The following is a 21,405-nucleotide window of genomic DNA, read 5'->3' as shown; positions in this document are numbered from 1 at the left end:
AGCCAAGAGACTACACATCAGCATTAGAAAGTGTGATGAGAGCATACCACAGCAGCCCAACCACAGGCGAAAAAGCTGGAGGAAGAGCCTAGAGGAAACCCAGCTTGCAGCCCCATTGGGGATAGTGTACCTGCCAAACTAGAGGAGAAGAAAAAAACAGGATGGGATGGATGCATTTCTCCCTCACCTATCACTTTACAATGGTGTCCTGTAACAAACCAAAATAGCAGGTGCCATTTTGGACATATATTACAGTTGCACCAGCTTGAGGCCATGCTCAACACCCAGCCGAGTGTAAACTCCTGACTCTGGTGAGGAGAACTAACACAGGGCTCTGAACTTGTGACTGTGTGAGGCTTCTGTTCCGGGACTGTGAAAAAAACTGAGGGTGTTTGGGAAGACTCACAGTGTGGCTGGGACTTTAGGCAGTCACAGTGGGAGACTTCACAAGCTCAGGGCTTCCAGGTTACCTGGTGAGAGACATTGCTGGGTAATCTGAACTTACACTGAGGACTGCACACATCTTTTGTGTGGTCCTTGGGACAGAGTGGATGAATATTATACCCACTGGGGCTAGCACCCAGGCACTGATCTCATTTGAGGTGAGGAGTTCATCTGAGCAGAATAAATTTCCCCTCTAATTAAAAAGAGAGACAGAGAGGGAGAGAGAGAGAGAGAGAGAGAGAGAGAGAGAGAGAGAGATTTATCATACCAAACCTGGGTGTGTCACCTTAGGTACACCCTTAACCCTGGAGAACTGAACAGATCTCCCTGGCCACACCCACTACAAGTCTCTGGATATTCACTGAAAGCAGACATTACACTTAACTATGGAGCCATAATACAAAGAAAAAAGCTGTCACAGCAAAAAAGGAAAGAAGGAAGGAAGGAAGGAAGGAAGGGAGGAAGGAAGGAAGGAAGGAAGGTAGGAAGGAAGGACTTATAAGACAAAGCACAGAAAATTATACAGTCAAACCAACAACAAGATGAGGGAATTAGAAAACAAAAAACACTGTTGGGAATCTAAAGGATACTTTAAAATGACAGAACATATGGGTTCTAGAGTTCCTGAAGGCATGGAAAAAAAAAAAGAATTAGAAGGCCTTTTTAGTGAAATAATAACAGAAAACTTCCCTAATTTGGAGAAAGAAAGGGACGTCCAAGTACAGGAATCACATAGAACACCTGATAGACCAGAAAAAATATTTGCCACAACACATTGTAATTAAACTTACCACAGTAAAACATATAGAGAAGATTCTAAAATGTGCATGAGAGAAATGCCAGATTATTCCAGAGGATCTCCAATTAGACTCATAGCAGTCTTCTCATCAGAAACCATGCAGGCTAGGAGAGAATGGCAAGTCCAACTCTCAAGACAAAAAAAAAGCCTGTCAACCCAGAATATAATACCCTGCCAAGCTCTCATTTATGTATGAAGTTGAAATAAAGACTTTCCATAACAAACAGAAATTGAAAGAGTTTGCCACTAGCTGTCCAGCCCTACAAAAGATGCTGAGAATGTGCTACACACAGAAACACAGGAACATAGTTATCACTAAAAAAGAAGGCAAAGGAAGAAAATCTGTCATTAAAGTTCAAAGGAAATTCAAAGTAAAAAATAGGAATATTTTTGGAAAAGTGGCAGTGCAAAGTTATTACTTACCAATAGCCACCTTAAAGGTAAATAGCACCAACTCTCCAGTTAAAAGACACAGACTGGCTGAATGGATTGAAAAATAAAACCTATCTATTTGCTGCCTACAAGAAACACATCTCACTAATGAAGATGCATGCAGACTGAAAGTGAAAGGAGGGAAAAAGATATCCCATGCTATCAGAAATCATAAAAGAGCTGTGTAACCATCCTAATACTAGACAAAATAGACTTTAACACAAAAACTGTTTAAGGAGATAAAGAAGGGCACTATGTAATGACTAAGAGATCAATTCAACAGGAAGATGTAACTATAATAAATATATATGCACCTAATTACAGGGTACCTGGCTATTTAAAATAAATGTTAAAGGACTTACACGGAGACTTAGACTGAAATACAATAATAATGGGGACTTCAATACTCCACTTTCAGCAATGAACATATCAACCAGAAAATCAGTGAGGAAACAGCAGATTTAATCAACACTATAAATCAAATGGACCTAACAGATATCTACAGAACTTTTCATCCTACAGCTGTAGAATACATATTTTTTTCAGCAGTCCATGGAACTTTCTCTAGGATTGACCACATCCTAGGCCATAAAGCAAGTCTCAGCAAATTCAAAAAAAATGGAAATCATATCATGCATCTTCTCAGACCACAATGGAATGAAGTTGGAATTCAGCAACTCAGGAATCGCTAGAAGACATGCAAACACATGGAGACTGAACAGCATCCTCCTGAATGGAGAGTGGGTCATAAAAGAAATCACAAGAGTAATAAAAAAAATTCTGGAAACAGAAGAAGATGACAAAACAACATATCAAGATTTATGGGGTATAGCAAAAGCAGTGTTAAGAGGAAGGTTTACTACAACAGGTGCCTACAACAAGAAATTGGAAAGGAACCAAATAAATGAACTATCAATGCATCTCAAGGATCTAGAAAAACAACAGCAAACCAAACCCAAACCTAGTAGAAGAAAATAAATAATTAAAATTAGGGAAGAAATAAAAAAAAAATTGAATCCAAAAAAATACAAAGGATGAGCAAAACAAAGAGCTGGTTTTTTGAAAAAAATAAACAAAATTTCACAGCATTGTCCCAAGTAACCAAAAAAAATGAGAAATAAGACCAAAATCAATAAAATTAGAGGTTAAAAAGGAAATGTAACAACAGACACCACAGAGGTAAAATGAATCACCAGAAATTAGTACAAAGAGATGTATGCCAACAAACTAGGAAACCTAGAAGGAATGGATAGATTCCTGAACACAAAAAACCTACTTAAATTGAGCCATGAAGACATAGAAAACCCAAACAGACCCATAACCAAGACAGAAATACAGAAGTACAGGCAGTCAAAGCCAAAATTAACAAATGGGATTACTTCAAATTGAGAAGTTTCTGTACAGTGAAAGAAACAGGAAAGTGAAGAAGCAACCAACAGAATGGGAGAAATTATTTGCAAACTATGCAATTGTGAAAAGATTAATAACCAGAACATACAAAGAGATCAAGAAACTTCACAACAACTAAACAAGCAATACATGGACTTAAGACGTTTTTTCAAAAGAAGAAAGCCAAATGGCCAACAGGCTCATGAAAGACTGTTCAGGATCACTGGCTATCAGGGAAATGCAAGTCAAAAGCACAATGAGGTCTCATCTCACTCCAGTTAGAAAATCTTTCATACAGAAACCAACAAACAGCAAATGCTGGTGAGGATGTGAGAAAAAGGTTCCCTGATCCACTGTTGGTGGGAATGTAAACTGGTAAGCCCTATGAAAGACAGTATGGAGATACCTCAAAAATCTTGAATATAGACATACCATATGACTCAGCCATCCCAGTGCTGGGAATTTATCCAAGGGAAATGAAAACAGTAAACCAAAGAGCTATCTGTACTTCCATGTTTATTACAGCTCAATTCACAATAGCTAAGACATGGAATCAACCTAAATGCCCATTAACCAATGACTGGATAAAGCAATTATTGGAAATGTACACTATGGAATACTACACAGAGGTAAAAAAAAATGAAATCCAGTCATTTACAACAAAATGGATGAATCTGTAAAGCATACTTAGTGAGATGAGCCAGTCCCAAATGGACAAATACCATACGTTCTCCCTGATTTGTGAGAACTAATAGAGATCCTAAAACGAAATCTGTAGAAGTGAAATTGACAATTCAAGAAGGGATAACTTGAGCTGCCTTTGTCTTTACTGTCCAGGATCAGTTTCTTTTTCTTTGTTTTTCCATCTTTTTTTTCTTCATACTACTTGTTGAACTCTCCTCAACACAGTTAATTGTATGTGTATAAATTCCATTGAAAATATATCTCAGTAAAAAATAAGAGTGAGTATAAGAGAGGAGGAAGTTTGTAACTGTAAAGCTTTATAGTTCTGCATACATTCCAATAGACTTACTTCTATGGGTACACTTTAAAAATTTGTCATGATCCTCTGAATCCTATTAAACTTGATGGTAAAAATGCCATCTTAATTGTTAAAGTAATCATATTAAATGTTAAAGTGAACATATAGATAGGATTAAGTGTTAAAGAAATCATACAAATAGGAACAAGTGTCTGGTAACAATAATAGATATATTTAAAAAGGAGAGAATGTCTAACATTGGAAGCAATCCACACAGCAGACTCATAGAATGACAATTTCTTTAAGTAACACTCTGATCTCAGTATCAGCCCTTAAGTCTTCCTGGTCTGGATGAAAAGCACGTAAGAACATTTCAGACATGGAAAGCCAAGACACCGTGGCAAAAAATGTTCTACATCAAGGATCTCTATGAGAACCCAGTGGAAAGACGTGGCCATCAAAGAAGGGTATACTTTTCTCTAAAGGGAAGAGAGAATTCCCACTTTGCTTAGGGCTTTGTCTAAATACTGATGGAGTTTGTGGACTCAAAGGACTTCCACAGCCTAGGCAGTTCATTTTAAGGTTCTCAGGTGGTCACTGACATCATACATAAGAGTGTTAATTGTTAAATTAACAATAGGAGTCACTGTGCACTAACTCCCCATACAGGGCCTTTGTCCTCAATGACTTGTATTGAGAGTTAACTCTAAAACCACTTCTCAAACAGTTTTGTGTGTGTGTACACGTGGGTGTGTGCAAATTGTTGAAATCTTTACTTGGTATAGAGTTGGTCTTTTGTGTACAAATTAATTGGAAATGAATCTTAATGGAGAATAGGAATGGCAAGGGGAGAGGGCAGGGGAGGCGTGGGAATAATAACTATATTCCTAAAGTTGTAATTGTGAAATTTATATTCCTAAAAAATAAAAGAAATATACATTTTAAATAGAAAACTACAGACTGATGCCCTTGATGAATGTAATACCAAATATCAACAAAAGAAAAAGTTGTTTTTTCTATAATATAAGCAAAATAGATAAATGCCAGGAAAAGTTGCTGATAATATAATTGCAAGGATTAAATCTGTAAATTTAATCTCAGAAAGTTAATTCTAGATTCCCGGGGAATCTTTCTTCTGACAAGGGCCATTTAGGTATTTATAAATCATTTCTGGGTTACACCAAATTATCAACTCAACAATTAGCCCTTTATTGAATTTAAAGTCCCATCTACAGTTGCCATGGCAGGGCAAGATCAGACAAAATGATTTTACAAGCCTTATACAGCCTGCAGGTCAGACATTCCTCACCCCTGATAAGCACATACCAAATGCTATAGGGGAATATTAGATTTTACTGCCTTGAACTTCAGATCCTTAATGGATTTTTATATGCCAGTTTACTGGTTACCTCTAAATCCACATAACTGGGTTATTGTGATAAATAATTTTATGCCTCAACCTGAGCGGGTCTTGTGTTGTCTAGATTAAACATTGTTTTGGAGTTTGCTGGAGAGAATTCTCTGAATGAGATCAGCATTTGAACTGGTAGAATGAGAAAAGTAGATTGTGCACCACAGTGTGCACAGGCATCATCCAATCCGTTGATGGTGTGAATATAACAAAAGAAGGAGGAAGGAGGGATTTGCTTCTATTTTCCCTGTCTTGGGGATTGAGATGGGACATATCATCTCATCTTTTCCGGCCCTGGTACTGACATTCACATCATTGAAACCCTGGTTCTCACATCTTCAGACTTGGGCTGAATTGAACCACCAGCTTCCTGGCTCTCCAACTTGTAGAAGATAGATCATAGTACTTCTCACTCTCTATGATCACATGAATATGTAATTTCATGTGTAATTACTTATGTAAAAATATATAATATACATTACATCCCTTATTGGTTTGTTTTCTCTTGCTCATTCTATTCCTCTTTCTCACTAACGCAGTTGTATTAGGGTTGGTAATCTATTTGTCGATTGGGTATAAAATCTCTTCTGAGAATGTGACCTTCTCTTCATCCCATAGCTTAAGTTCCTGGTTGTGATTCCATCTTCTCTCACCTGGTCTATGCAAGCAGCCTCCATCTAGGCCTCATTGCTCTTTTCAGGCTTCCTTCTAACTCATCCTTCACATTTTCTCCAGAAGATATTTCCAACCAGGTCATATCCCCCTGTTCCATTAAAGCTTTAACGATTCTCAGTTGTCTGTGAAGAAAGTTCCCAGTGCTTTGCAAAGCAAAGAATTTATTCTATCCTCTCTTTTCAATTAACATTTTATGAGCAAGATATGATAAGCTTTTGTACTTACCCAAATAATCTGCTGAAATATCATTCTTTCCTGTAGGAATTGAGCTGCATCCAATATAGATAGTAGAACTTCAGTACATGTTTATTAAATTAATGAATGAATAAGTAAAGCAATAAATGAGATTATAAAACCATAATAATTCTTTTGTTTGCTTGATTCCAGAATTAGATAGCATTTTTTCTACTTCAAAAATATATTTATAGTCTTCTGTACCAATCAAATCCAATATGATGAGAAAATAAAACCATTCTTTTCCCACATATTTAGGGCTTTGATTAGAATACAGTCTTACCAGAGTTTATTCTAAATACATATTTATTGAATGAGTTAATACTTGAATCACTAAATGGATGAATGAATTAATACATGTTCATTCTGAGCTCAAGAACTCTGCTTAAACATAGTTAATTAAATTTAGCCATCAGTTCTACTTGAGCGTTCTCATTTTAGAATCAAAAACTTCAATGCCTAACATAGTTAAATGTCTAGGTAGTCTTAAAAAAGGCTATATTTGAATGCAAAATTAGAGCCAAAAAACATGTGTTCAGTGTTTTATTTATTACAATTCATGGTGTAAAAGTTGTGCTCTGTTAAAAGCATCCACCCACAAATATTAGTCTCCTTTTCAGGATTCATTCATTCACTCTAACTAAATTAATGTTACATAGAATCCCAGCTAATAAAGAGTTATAAGACAGTTTAGTCACATCACCTGTGAGCATGGATGCTCCAAGAACAGGGAACTAGGGCCCTGACATTTTGTAGAAGGTGTGTGATTAATGTGAGATGGTGAATGGCAATGGCTGAGAATCAACAACAGTAAAAGGACAAGGATAGTAGCTCAATGGTAAGAGCTGAATGTGTGCAAAGGATAATAAAAGGCTTCCATAGCTTGTTTGAGCTATAATGCCAGGTCAGTCTGTAGAATTGAACCAATCTTGGCTGATAAAAACCAACTTTGAGGATAAATAAAAGGCTTCCATAGATTGTTGGGGCTACAAGGTCAGGGCCAATCCAAAGAATTGAACCAATCTTGGTAGATATAAACCAGCTTTCTCAGTTTCTTTTATTACCCTTAACACTTTCATAATTAAAATCCTTTTGATGGTAATTCACTGAAGATTGGTGGGACACGTATTTTGCTTTCTGGTTGAGATTGGGGATGTTGGGTGTCTCTGAGTTGGTATGATGAAAAATAGCCTAGACTTTAGGTAAGCAAATTAGTTAATCTCATATCAATTACAGGTTTATTTCTCCTGTTTGGTTACAAGAAGGACTGATGAAAGTTTAATTGCCTAGAGGCAGAAAACTGTCAAAACTTGCATTTATTCCCTGTGTCTCTTGGATTTTTAACAGCCTAGGTTCCAGATATAATTTCCAAGTCAAATAAACACACCCCTCCTGAAAGGGAATTGAGAACATGAAGTAAAAAAGAAACTTAAAATGTTTTTCTTATTTTCAGGTAAGGATGACAGTGAATCTATAGATCTATTCTTGGATGTTATTACAGGTTTAGGCATACTTCAAAGCAGATCTGTGAATTGATTTGCCATAACCTATTGTGTTTTCTGGTTTTCCAAGATATGACAACTTCAGATTTCTACATGTCTCTGGGATTATTTAATGTGGGAATGATTTTTAACAATATCCCTGACAATTAAGTAGTCCATACTTTGCATTCCTTGTCATAATCACATTTTTAAAATGTGTGTTTTCTTTGGTGATTCTATATATACTGCTTCTCCTAGAAGGCTTTCTACTGCATGAACAGGGGGACATATATATTCTATCCACTGTGATTTACCAGCATATAGCATGATGCCCACCATTCCTAGTGCTTTGTTAATGACTGTTCAATTAGGCAATGATCATGTGAATGTGAAGGCTGAATATTGGACAGAAAAGGTCATCAAATGACAGAATCATCGATGATTGCTAAACTCAAGCAAAAACTAAAATTTTCTAAAAATGGAGTAAGATATTGTGTGGGCTGTTGAGTTTTCTTTTGCCTAATGACAATGTTGCACTTGGAAACTGCTAGCAATCAAGAATCATTCAGTATGTATTAAGCTTTAAAGGCAGACCCCATTTTCACTCAGTCTTGTCCTAACCAGTCAGGTTTCTCTTGGTTTTCCAGTCTGCTTGCATCTGTAATCTTTTTAACGATGCTATCTGTCTCTTTATACATTACAAGACACTTCTTCCTTTTTCATGGAGTGCTTATTACCTTTTTGTTACAGTCAAACTCATTATCATTTTCTGAATTTTAAAGATAAAAACTCCTGAGCATTCTTTCTGTACCTTGTAACCTCAGTCTTTATTTCCAATCCATTGCCTTTGGTAACTGTCTGAATACATTTAGTTTTATTTTCATTGTTTTTATTTTTAACTGGCAGATAAAATTTGAATGTATTTATGGAGTACCATGTTATGTTTTGATATATTTTATGTTTTATAAAGTCCAAATCAGGATAGGCATGCCTATCTCCTCAAACATTTTTATTCATAGTCAAAATATTCAAAATCCTATCTTCCAGCGCTTTTCATAAAAAAAAAAACAGTGCATTAACATCATCTGTAGTCGCCCTATTGTGCAATAGAATACCAGAACTTTCTATTCCTAACTATAACGTAGTAACTGCTAAAATCCTTTCCAAATCCCTCCTTATTCCCTACTTTGTCTAGCCTCAGATAAATACCATTCTACTTTCAACTGCTGTAAGGTTAAAGTTTTTCAGATTTTATGTATGTTGAAATCACATTGTGTTTATCTTTATGGGCTTGACTTATTTCTCTTAACATATTTACCTTCTGTTTCAGCTCTGTTGTTATGTAAGCATTTTTCTGTTTCCTGAGTACCATGAATCCACTGAAGTCAATCACCTTGTATCTCATGAGGTTCCTAGTACCTGGAGTGAATCTGACACCCATCATGATACCAATTAGCGTTGGTAGAATGACTGAATATATTAATCTCAATATGAATTTAAAAATCTTCTTACTAGTTGTTCTGGTTAATATAATGCGTCAACTTGACTGAACAAGAAGGTATCCAGACATCTGGTCAAACATTCGGGTGTTTCTGTGAGATGTTCTTGAAGGGCTTTACCAATTAAATCGATAGACTGATTAAATCGTACTGCTAGTCCTAATGTGAGTGGGCCTCATTCAGTCCCTAGAAGAGTTCAATAAAACTGAAAGATTGATCCTTCTCTAAATAAGAGATAATTCTGCCTTCCTGCATAACTTTGAGTGTAGCTATTGGTTTGAGCTGAGACATTGTCCTCTGTACTGCACTTTCAGAACTGAATGCAAGTGTCACCTCCTCCTGGTCTCAAGGCTGCTGGCCTTTCACCTGGAGCCATATCTTCACTCCCCTGGGTCACCATCTTCCTAACTGCAAGTCTTGGGACTTCACACTGCCACCATAATCAGTTGAGACAATTCCTTATAATAAATCTCTTTCTCGGGCCGGCGTCGTGGCTCACTTGGTTAATCCTCCGCCTGCGGCGCCGGCATCCCATATGGGCGGCGGGTTCTAGTCCTGGTTGCTCCTCTTCCAGTTCAGCTCTCTGCTGTGGCCTGGGAGGGCTGTGGAGGTTGGTCCAAGTGCTTGGGCTCCTGCGCCCGCATGGGAGACCAGGAAGAAGCACCTGGCTCTTGGCTTTGGATCAGCACAGTGCCAGCCTTAGCGGCCACTTGGGGAGTGAACCAACGGAAAGAAAACCTTTCTCTCTGTCTCTGTCTCTCACTGTCTGTAACTCTACCTGTCAAATAAAAAAAAAATCTTTCTCTGCAGAATGCTGACAATAGAGCATTTGCTAGTAGAAACACCATATTTTTTTGTCTCTGACTTTCTAATGTTCTCCGACATTTTCTCTTCTATTATGTTAGTTATGTATGTGACTGAGGCTTTAAAATTAGCACTTTTTATTTAGTAACATTTATTCTCACTTTCTTTGTATGCTGGTACAATTTTCTAGTATTTCCTTCATTCAAATAATGAGTTTAAAGGATTTTTTAAAGACTTTTATTTAATAAATGCATTTTTCATAGGTGCAACTTTAGGAATATAGTGGTTCTTGCCCCTTTGCCCACCCTGCCACCTGACTCCCATCCCTCCTCCTTCTCCCTCTCTCATCCCCTTCTTCATTACAGCTCATTTTTAGTTTGATTTTATAAACAGAGGATCAATTACATGTTAAGTACATATTTCAACAGTTTGAACCCCCACAAAAAACATATAGAGTATTGTTAAAATGATCATATTAAATGTTAAAGTCACCATATAAATAGGTTTAAATGTAAAAGTGATCATATAAATAACATCAAGTGCCTGGTAACTATTGGGATTGCATCAAATTGAGAAGTTTCTGTACTGCAAAAGAAACAGTCAGGAGAGTGAAGAGACAACTGACAGAATGGGAAAAAATATTTGCAAACTATGCAACAGATAAAGGGTTAATAACCAGAATCTACAAAGAGATCAAGAAACTCCACAAAAACAAAACCAACAACCCACTTAAGAGATGGGCCAAGGACCTCAATAGACATTTTTCAAAAGAGGAAATCCAAATGGCCAACAGGCACATGAAAAATGTTCAAGGTCATTAGCAATCAGGGAAATGCAAATCAAAACCACAATGAGGTTTCACCTCACCCCGGTTAGAATGGCTCACATGCAGAAATCTACCAACAACAGATGCTGGCGAGGATGTGGGGAAAAAGGGACACTAACCCACTGTTGGTGGGAATGCAAACTGGTCAAGCCACTATGGAAGTCAGTCTGGAGATTCCTCAGAAACCTGAAGATAACCCTACCGTTCGACCCAGCCATCCCACTCCTTGGAATTTACCCAAAGGAATTTAAATTGGCAAACAAAAAAGCGGTCTGCAGCCTAATGTTTATTGCAGCTCAATTCACAATAGCTAAGACCTGGAACCAACCTAAATGCCCATCAACGGTAGACTGGATAAAGAAATTATGGGATATGTACTCTTTAGAATACTATACTGCAGTAAGAAACAATGAAATGCAGTCATTTGCAACAAAATGGAGGAATCTGGAACACATCATGCTGAGTGAAATAAGCCAGTCCCAAAGGGACAAATACCATATGTTCTCCCTGATCGGTGACAACTGACTGAACACCAAAAAGGAAACCTGTTGAAGTGAAATGGACACTATGGGAAACGGTGACTTGATCAGCATAGCCCTGACTGTTAATGAACAACTTAATACATTATCCCTCTTAGTAGTTTTTTTTTGTCTGTTCTACTTAATATGACTGGTTTAATTCTGTAATTAATACACAGTTATTCTTAAGTGTTGAAAATTAACTGAAATGTGATCCCTGTTAAACATAAGAGTGGGAATAAGAGAGTGAAGAGATGTATAATTTGGGACATGCTCAAGCTGACTTACCATAAATGGTAGAGTTAAAAACATACCAGGGGATTCCAATTCAATCCCATCAAGGTGGCATGTACCAATGCCATCTCACTATTCCAAGTGATCAATTTCAGTTCACAATTGATCATAATGAAAGGACTAAGAGTCAAAGGGAGCACATAAACAAGTCTAGTACCTGCTAACACTAACCGATAGAATAAAGGGGAGAGTGATCCAACATGGGAAGTGAGATACTCAGCAGACTCATAGAATGGTGGATGTCCTAAATAGCACTCTGGCCTCAGAATCAGCCCTAAAGGCATTCGGATCTGGCTGAAAAGCCCATGAGAGTATTTCAGGCATGGAAAGCCAAGACACTCTGGCAAAAGATCTCTGTGAGTGAGATCCCAGTGGAAAGAACAGGTCTTCAAAGAAGGAGGTACCTTTCTCTGAAGGGAGGAGAGAACCTCCACTTTGAATATGACCTTGTCTAAACAAGATAAGAGTCGGAGAACTCAGAGGGCTTCCATAGCCTTGGAAACTCATGACTGGAGCATAGGGAGATTACTGATGCCATAGACAGGAGTGTCAATTCATAAAGTCAACAACAGGAGTCACTGTGCACTTACTCCTCATGTAGGATCTCTGTCTTTAATGTGCTGTGCATTGAGATTTAATGCTATAACGAGTACTCAAACAATATATTTCACTTTGTGTTTCTATGGGGGTGCAAACTGTTGAAATCTTTACTTAATGCATACTAAACTGATCTTCTGTAAAAAAAAAAAGAAATTATCAATTCCCAACTTGACTCTCACTGGGATTAAACATGACAATAGGTCTGATCTGATTTCATCATCATTTAAAAAAAATCATCTATTATTTTTCACTTTATGTTTCTGTGTGGGAGCAAACTGTTGAAATCCTTACTTAATGTATACTAAGCTGATCTTCTGTATATTAAGATAATCGAAAATGAATCTTGATGTGAATGGAAGGGGAGAGGGAGTGGGAAAGGGGAGGGTTGTGGGTGGGAGGGACGGTATGGGGGGAAAGCTATTGTAATCCATAAATCGTACTTTGGAAATTTATATTCATTAAATAAAAGTTAAAAAAATAATAATAGACAGAATTAAAAAGGAAGGAATGTCCAATATGGAAAGCAGTCTACACAGCAAACCCTTAGAACGACATTCACTGTAAATAACACTCTTCCCTCAGAATCAAACCTTAAGGCTACCTGATCTGACTGAAAGGCCTGTGAGAGCATTTCAGGCATGGAAAGCCAAGACTCTGTGGCAAAAAATATTGGACATGAAGGATCTCTGTGAGACCTCAATGGAAAGTAGGGGCCATCAAAGAAGGATGTACTTTTCTCTGAAGGGAGGAGAGAACTTTCACTTTGCTTATGGATATGTCCAAATACTGATAGAGTCTATGGTCACCAAAGCCTTCCATAGCCTTGATAGCCCATGGCAAGAGCCTCGGGTGATCACTGGTGTCATAAATAAGAGTGCTAATTGTTAAAGGATTTTTAAAATTATTTAATTAGAAAAAGCATTCAAATTAGAGAAAGAATGTTTTACTTCTGGATTTTTCATTAATTTCCCAACCAAAAGGAACAAATATTAATACTATTTCTTCATGTTCACATACAACATATAGCCCTGTCAATTACTTTATATTGATTTAATTGCTTTGGATATGCTTTGGAACTTTGAGAGATTAATGTTTTTTTTTAATGATCAATCATTAGCAGAGGTTTTAATAGAACATGAAATGTTTTATGTCAATTTGAGCATATATTTACAGCTGTATAAAAGCGTAAGTACCTGGAGAGGGTATTTAGCGTATTTAGATACCTATCTCCTATATCGAAGTGCCTATGTCCGGAACTGTCTACCTCTAGTCCCTGACTCCAGTTTCCTTCCAATTCAGACCCTGCAAGGCAGCAATGATGGCTCAAATAATTGGATTCTACTACTCAAGTGGGAGACCTGGATCAAATCCCCAGTTCCTGGTTTTAGTGAGGCTTAATGGCAGCTGTTATGAGTATTTAGAGACTGAATCATTGATGGAGTTTTCACTCTCTCTCAAATGAATACATTAAAGTTTAATTGACATATTATCCTTTAAAACTAAAGTAAACATCTTTTGTTAGTAAAGCAAGAGTGTCTTATACATCCAGTTTATATATTAAGGCCAATATTCTGGAGGATAAAGGTATGGTAAAGCTACAGTTGTACAATTCAGGGTTTCATTGAAACTTAGAAGGACTGTTTTAAAATTATAGACAATATTAATGATTATGATAATTGATAATAAAAATAAATACAAAAAAATCTTTGGAAACTAAGCCACAGTCAAACCTAATAATTATAACTTATATGATATAGGTTTGCAGAATAGCCAGCCAGAAGCAAAACAGTATTATTGCTTAGAATATTTTTTGGACCTTAACATTTGCAGGAAAAAAACAGTCTTTCAAAAATGTTAGTAAAATCATTTTAGTCTGTGGTATAAAAGCAGCCAGTGTCTTCTTGCCTTTGGTATGCCATCAATTTCCTTTTAGAATCCAGAAATCCCCATGTGTTCTGACCCCTGTACAGCTATTCCTGAAAATGAAGTTTCAGTGCCTGAGACCTCCTTTGTGCTGAGTTTATTTCTTCTTCGGTGTATTTGTACTTTATGTTTGTTTCATTCTCCCTTTTAGAAATCTTTTTTGTTCTTATCTTTCAGCTCTGAGCTCAGAAATCACTCTTATACCTCCTCTATGAATCCTGGCTGATATAATATCTTTGCTTCTTACCCTAAAAATCTACACCTTACTGTGCTTATTCATTAGGTTCATTTATTAGGAATAGTCTTCTTAATTTATTTCTCTGAGATTCCCTATTAGAATTCAAACTCCATGGGAGCAGGGACCCTGACCACCTGGTTCATTGCCGTATTCCTAACTCCCAGGAAACTACCTTACAAGCAGCAAGAGCTGTGCTTGAGTGAATTAATGGGTCACACATTAATCATAGCATTGTTGACACTTTCCAGAAACACCCATAAGCTGGAATTTGGGAGTTATTTGCAGAGTGGATGATCAGATTTGTAACCACCAAAAATCTTCACTCAAGGAATTCTGACTTTGACTTTTCTTCCAACATTTTAAATCAGGTATCTATTTCTTTTAAAATTATGAATATTTATTTATTAATTTATTCATTTTAGAGAGAAGCAGCAAAGGACTTCCACTGCTGGTTCACTCCCTAGATGCCTACAATGGATAGAGATGGATGAAGATCAAAGCCAGGAGCCAGCAACTCAATGCAAGTAATCATGTGGATAGCAGGAACCCAATTTCTTGAGCTCCTTTTGCTTCCTCTCAGGGCCTGAATTAGCAGGAAACTGGAGTCAGAAGCTGGAATGGAGCTGAAATGTGGGTCTTACCTAGTGTCTCAACTATGAGGTTAAATGCCTGACTTGAGTAAATATTTCTTAATTTAAAATATGCAGGTTATGCAAGGATAAATTATATTCTCTTAGGTATTTTGCTCTGACAATGGTTTCAAGCTTTCATACAGAAAAAAATCTTCACACCAAATAAGACAGTTGAACATTTATTATAGAATTAGATGAAGTCATGTTAATATAAAAAAATTTCAAAGATATATTTTAAAGAAAATAGAGATAAAATTACTATGGAAAAATTGCTATTACTGAGAACTGAAAGTTTAATTTGTCATAGAAACAACTTCTTTGTGCTGAGACTCATAAACTGTCAGAACAAAGACATTGCTTAAAGACACTTGGGAACGTACATTTCCCTGAAGTCACTGGAAAAACATTTCATAATGTCATTTATGTTGATTCCTGGAACATCAAAAGATGAAACCAGGTGAAGAAGGTCTGGCAAAAATCCAGTTTCAGGTGCGCTTTTGGCAGATATCCAAGGGGCGGGAGCATGAGTATCTCAGGATGCCCTGGTGTTTGGCGTAGGATTGCTATTTCTGGAAGAGCCCATGAGGTGGATCCTTGCCAGGATTTACTTTATCTCCAAGGGATCTATATCCTGGTGGGATTGTAGGAGTAGTGGGAAAATTTGCTTAGCCATCACAATCTGTAAATTTCTCTTAGTTTATAAAGAAGTGTAGTTTTCAATAATTTATGATAAGGGAGAAAAACCCCACAAAAATCCATATAACCTCAGCCTTTATTTCTTCATTAGGTTTTGACTACTCACTGGATGCTGGAGAAGATACCTGAAAGATTGATAAGATGCAGTTATTTTGGAAACTAACAGCTTAGTATATGGTACAAATATATCTGCTAGAGATTATAATGTATTGCATGAACAGTGGAGAGCACCAAACTCAACTTTAAAGAAAACATGAAATAAATATTGTCCTGTGCAGGATAAAGGTTTGCAAATCAGGTCTTAGGATGGGTTTCTCCCCTGCCTTATAATTTAATGTCAAGCTGATAAATTTTTTTCTTTCCCCAAATTGTGGTTAAAAACCCCAGTGCCCAGAGGGACAAATATTATATGTTCTCCCTGATTGGTGACAACTAACCGAGCATCAAAAAGGAAACCTGGTGAAGTGAAATGGACACTATGAGAAACAATGACTTGATCAGCCCTTATCATCACTGTTGATGTACAATCTAATACTACATCCCTTTTAGTATTTTTGTTTGTTGTACTTAATACCATTGGTTGAGCTATGTAATTAACACACAATTATTCTTATGTGTTTAAAGTTAACTGAAAAGTGATCTCTGTTAAATATAAGAATGGGAATAAGAGAGGGAGGCGATGTACAATTTGGGACATGCTCAAGCTGACTTGACCCAAGTGGTGGAGTTAGAAATGTGCCAGGGGATTCCAATACAATCCCATCAAGGTTGCATGTACCAATCCCACCTCACTAGTCCAAATGATCAATTTCAGGTCACAATAGACCATAATGATAGGTCTAAGAGTCAAAGGGATTACATAAACAAGAGTAGTGTCTGCTAATACTAACTGATAGAATAAAAAAGGGAGAGAAGGATCCAACATGGGAAGTGGGATACACAGCAGACTCATAGAATGGCAGTCATCCTAAACAGCACTCTGGCCTCAGAATGAGCACTTAAGGCATTCGGATCTGGCCGAAGAGCCCATGAGAGTATTTTAGGCATGGAAAGACAAGAAAATCTGGAAAAAAACAAACAAACAAACAAATGGCAGATGTCCTAAACAGCACTCTGGCCTCAGAATCACCCCTAAAGGCGTTTGGATGTGGCTGAAAAGCCCATGAGAGTATTTCAGGCATGGAAAGCCAAGACACTCTGGCAAAAAAAAAAAAAAAAAAAAAAACCTAAATGAAAGATCTCTGTGAGTGAGATCCCAGTGGAAAGAATGGGTCATCAAAGAAGGAGGTACCTTTCTCTGAAGGGAGGAGAACTTTCACTTTGACTATGACCTTGTGGAAGTAAGAGCAAAGTCAGCTAGCTCAGAGGGCTTCCATGGCCTTGGCAACTCATGACTAAAGCCTGGGGAGATTGCTGACGCCTTAAACAAGAGTGTTAATTTGTTAAGTCAACAATAGGAGTCATTGTGCACTTACTCCCTATGTGGGATCTCTGTCCTTAATGTGTAGTTCAATGTGAATTAATGATATGACTAGTGTTCAAACAGTATTTGGCACTTTGTGTTCTGTGTGTGTGCAAACTTATGAAATCTTTACTTAATATATACTAAATTGATCTTCTGTATATAAAGATAAAGATAATCGAAAATGAATATTGATGTGAATGGAATGGGAGAGGGAGCGGGAGGGAGGGTTGTTGGTGGGAGGGAAGTTATGGGGGGGAAAAGCCATTGTAATCCATAAACTGTAATTTGGAAATTTATATCTACTAAATAAAATTAAAAAAAAAAACAGTGCCATGGACCCCTTAGGTTTTGCCTGTCTTGGAGCTCCCCTCCATGCCATTTTAGCTGGAGGTTTCTGACGCTCATAAACTTCGCTTTTAAATGTTTAAATTTTGCTTTTCTCTTTGCCTTGTCCTTTTTGAAATTCTTCTTCCATGTGAGGCAAAGAACGGAGGCAATAATATTTTCTCCACAGCCATTTCACCTTTAACACTTGGGCCCTGGGAGACTGAAGGAAGCTCCTGTCTCCTGGCTTTGTATCTGCCCAGTTCAGCTGTTGCAGCCATTTGGGGAGTGAACCAGAGGAGGGAAGATCTCTCTGTCTCTCCATCTCTCTGTCTGTAACTCTAGCTCTCAAATAAATTAATTAATTAATCTTAAAAAAATTGTCCCCAACTGTATCTTTGTTTTTTTAAGATTTTTTTATTTATTTATTTGAGAGCTAGAGTTACGGACAGTGAGAGGGAGAGACAGAGAGAAAGGTCTTCCTTCCGTTGGTTCTCTCCCCAGATGGCTGAAAAGGCCAGAGCTGCGCCTATCCAAAGCCAGGAGCCAGGTGCTTCTTCCTGGTCTCCCATGTGGGTGAGAGTCCCAAGGACTTGGGCCATCTTCTACTGCTTTCCCAGGCCATAGCAGAGAGCTGGATTGGAAGAGGAGCAGCCAGGACTAGAACCAGTATCCATATGAGATGCCGGCACTGCAGGCGGAGGATTTACCTATTGAGCCTCAGCACTGGCCCCCCAGCTGTGTCTTAAAAGGTGAATACAGTATTTCAGAGAAGAGAGACAAAGGACACTTTACATAATGACTGCACCACCAAACTGCAGCAAATGGCCTGATGTTCAAACACTGAGGCCAGCCTGTGATGAGGATCCTGATATGGCAAGTAGGAGGCAGAAAATGAGTCTTTAGGGGCAATTAGAGACTAACATGAAAGCTTTTTGAACTACGTTAAGAAGCTTGAATCTCTTAAAAACTGATTCACCCTTTTCAGTATTGTTGGAATCAGTAATTTAGAATGGCTCAGTTTGTCCCTGCCTTCCACCCCAAGGACATGCTCTGTATTTTTCAAACACAGAGTACCAAGGATTTCAGAGGATGGATACTTATTTGAGATGTGGACTAGATAGTTTTCTGTTACAAAAATATCTCATGGCTCTTCTTCAGCTTTCTTCATCCACTGTCCAGGTTCTAAGGGAAGCCCTCATTTTCTGTACTCCAGCACTGTCCTGTCTTCTATGGAGTCCTCTCATCACCTTCTCTGTCCCTAGGTCTCACCTGAGATTTTCTATGCCCAGAAGCTATAGATATCAGTAAGGGGAGGAATAGACAAAGAAATACCAGTTTACTGAGTTTTCAAAATTTCAAGCCTCCTTTACCTAGCCAGGAGTGACTGATCATGATAAAAATTATAAGACATTTTTGCTAAAGGAATCCATCTCCATCTGTACTGTGAGAGGCACCATCAAGTCATTCATTTTATAACCTGTGCACTGCCATAGCTAAAATAAGAAAAGAAATGAATGTATTTTGTTTTCAGAGAATTTAGCTGGACAAGGAAGAAGCAAGCCTTTTGAGACATTTCTGAGACACTGGGGTGTTTGAGTAGAAGAATGATATTGGCTGTTACTTTTTTTTTTGATAGATATTTGGCAGCACATGGATGATCGATTGGAGTGACAACCCCAGAATCACGGAAAATCAGATTCAGCAGTTTTCACCATGGCAGCAAAACCTCCTTTGCAAAAGGAGAGAGCTGTTAGAGTATCTTGGGGGATACGTGTGGTTTCGAATAGTGCAATGAGTTTACTTACTATTTTCATTAAGCCATGTACCATTAATATTGACAATATCGCATTGACTTTTGGTTATACTCCCAATAGGAAGAGAGAAGTTGGGTACAGATAGTTAGAAGGAGCTCCAGAAAGTTAAGACAGGTGGTTGTAGAGCAGTCACACTCAGACATGCAGCTAGGATTTGAATGTGAAATCGGGCTATTTGAGGAAAGGAAGCTCTGGTTCATGTTTACCTTGCCAGTAGTTAATGCTTATCTGACTTTGTATATGCAGGGTGGGTGGAGATCTTGAGAGAAAAAGGAGAAGACAGACTTGGCTTCAGACATAAACATAAAGAACTCACATTAGACAAAGAGGAGGAGCATCAAGCAAAAGTCTACACTAAACAAGATTTCTAAAGTCACTCCGTGATCAAATCAGTTCTGAGGTACATTGTAGGCTGGAGTGCTAAGCATTGCATTAACACGTGAGTTCTTTCTTCCAATTCCAAGAATCCTGGATTATTTCCATGGGGAGAATATATTTACAGGATATGAGTTGATGTCCCATTTCTAACTTAAAGTCATTTAGACAGTTATTTATGTTTTGTCCATGACATATTAAATATACATGAATATAAATTTTGTGTAGATATCCATGTATATGTATTTATCTTAATATAAATATATACATTTCTTGGTTAATCTGTGAATGAATTTGAGATAAATCTCTCTTGGGATACTATCCCCTCCAACACATAAAAGGTAACATTTGATACTTCGAAGTTCAAAAAATCTGAGTATAATAATCATTTAGAATTTTTTAAAATTTATTTTTCATTTTATTTGAAAGGCAGAGAGACAGAGGAATCTATCTGCTAATGCACAACCCACATGCCCACAATTCCCAGGGCTGGGTGAGGCCAAAGTCAGGACCCAGGAACTCAATCCTGGTCCACAACATGAATAATATGGACCAAGTACTTAAGCCATCATCACTGCCTTCCCAGGATATGCATTAGCAGGAAGCTGGTTTGGAGCAGATATAGGATTCTTTTTTATTGTTTTTTTTTTTTTATTTTTTTAGTTTTTGACAGGCAGAGTGGATAGTGAGAGAGAGAGACAGAGAGAGAGAGAGAGAGAAAGGTCTTCCTTTTGCCTTGGTTCACCCTCCAATGGCCTCCGCGGCCGGTGTGCTGGGGCCAGCGCACCGCGCTGATCCGAAGGCAGGAGCCAGGTGCTTCTCCTGGTCTCCCATGGGGTGCAGGGCCCAAGCACTTGGGCCATTCTCCACTGCACTCCCTGGCCACAGCAGAGAGCTGGCCTGGAAGAGGGGCAACTGGGACAGAATCCGGTGCCCCAACCAGGACTAGAACCCGGTGTGCCGGCGCTGCAGGTGGAGGATTAGCCTATTGAGCCGCAGCGCCGGCCCAGATATAGGATTCTAAGTAGGCTCTGATTTGGATGTAGATATGCCAAATGACATCTAACCACTGGACAAAATATGTGTCACATAGATGCCATAACCTTATTCTGTTAATGAAAAGAAAAATAACTGTAAGATACAACTACTGTTCTGAGAGTAACCTGCAAAGTTGCCATGATTGGGTCACATTCCTTGGTATAATTTTCTCTTTTTTGCTTATAAAAATCATTTGATTTAGTTGAAAGGCAGAGTTACAGAAAGACACACACACACACACACACACACACAGAGATATTCCATCTGCTGGTTCACTCCCCAAATGGTAGCAATGGCCAGGATTGGTCCAGATGAAAGCTAGGAGCCAGGAGTTTCTTGTGAGTTTCCCATATGGTTGGAGGGACCCAAGCATTTAGCCCATCCTTTCACTGCTTTCTCAGGCACATTAGCAGGGAGCTGTATCAAAAGTGGAACATCCAGGACATAACTTTTGTACACATGCAATGCTGGTGTCACAGGTGGCAGTTTTACCTGTTATGCCACAACAC

At 38.0% G+C, this 21,405-nt stretch overlaps 1 long non-coding RNA gene across 2 annotated transcripts in view; it reads left to right on the top strand.

Annotated features, from left to right (window-relative positions):
* LOC138849151 (uncharacterized) overlaps positions 1-21,405 on the top strand; it is a 54,687-nt gene that overhangs the window by 17,434 nt on the left and 15,848 nt on the right. Inside the window, exons 2-4 of one of the 2 annotated variants that reach the window (XR_011387561.1) lie at positions 14,972-15,069; positions 15,969-16,054; positions 19,730-19,883. This is a non-coding gene — a long non-coding RNA (uncharacterized lncRNA). Of the gene's footprint in view, positions 1-14,971; positions 15,070-15,968; positions 16,055-19,729; positions 19,923-21,405 lie in introns of both variants that reach the window. The other variant, XR_011387560.1, reaches the window with a different exon arrangement.

This window comes from Oryctolagus cuniculus, chromosome 3, assembly GCF_964237555.1.
Source record: "Oryctolagus cuniculus chromosome 3, mOryCun1.1, whole genome shotgun sequence".
In the NCBI taxonomy this organism is placed as follows: Eukaryota; Metazoa; Chordata; class Mammalia; order Lagomorpha; family Leporidae; genus Oryctolagus; species Oryctolagus cuniculus.
This window is presented reverse-complemented; position numbering and strand designations above follow the sequence as displayed.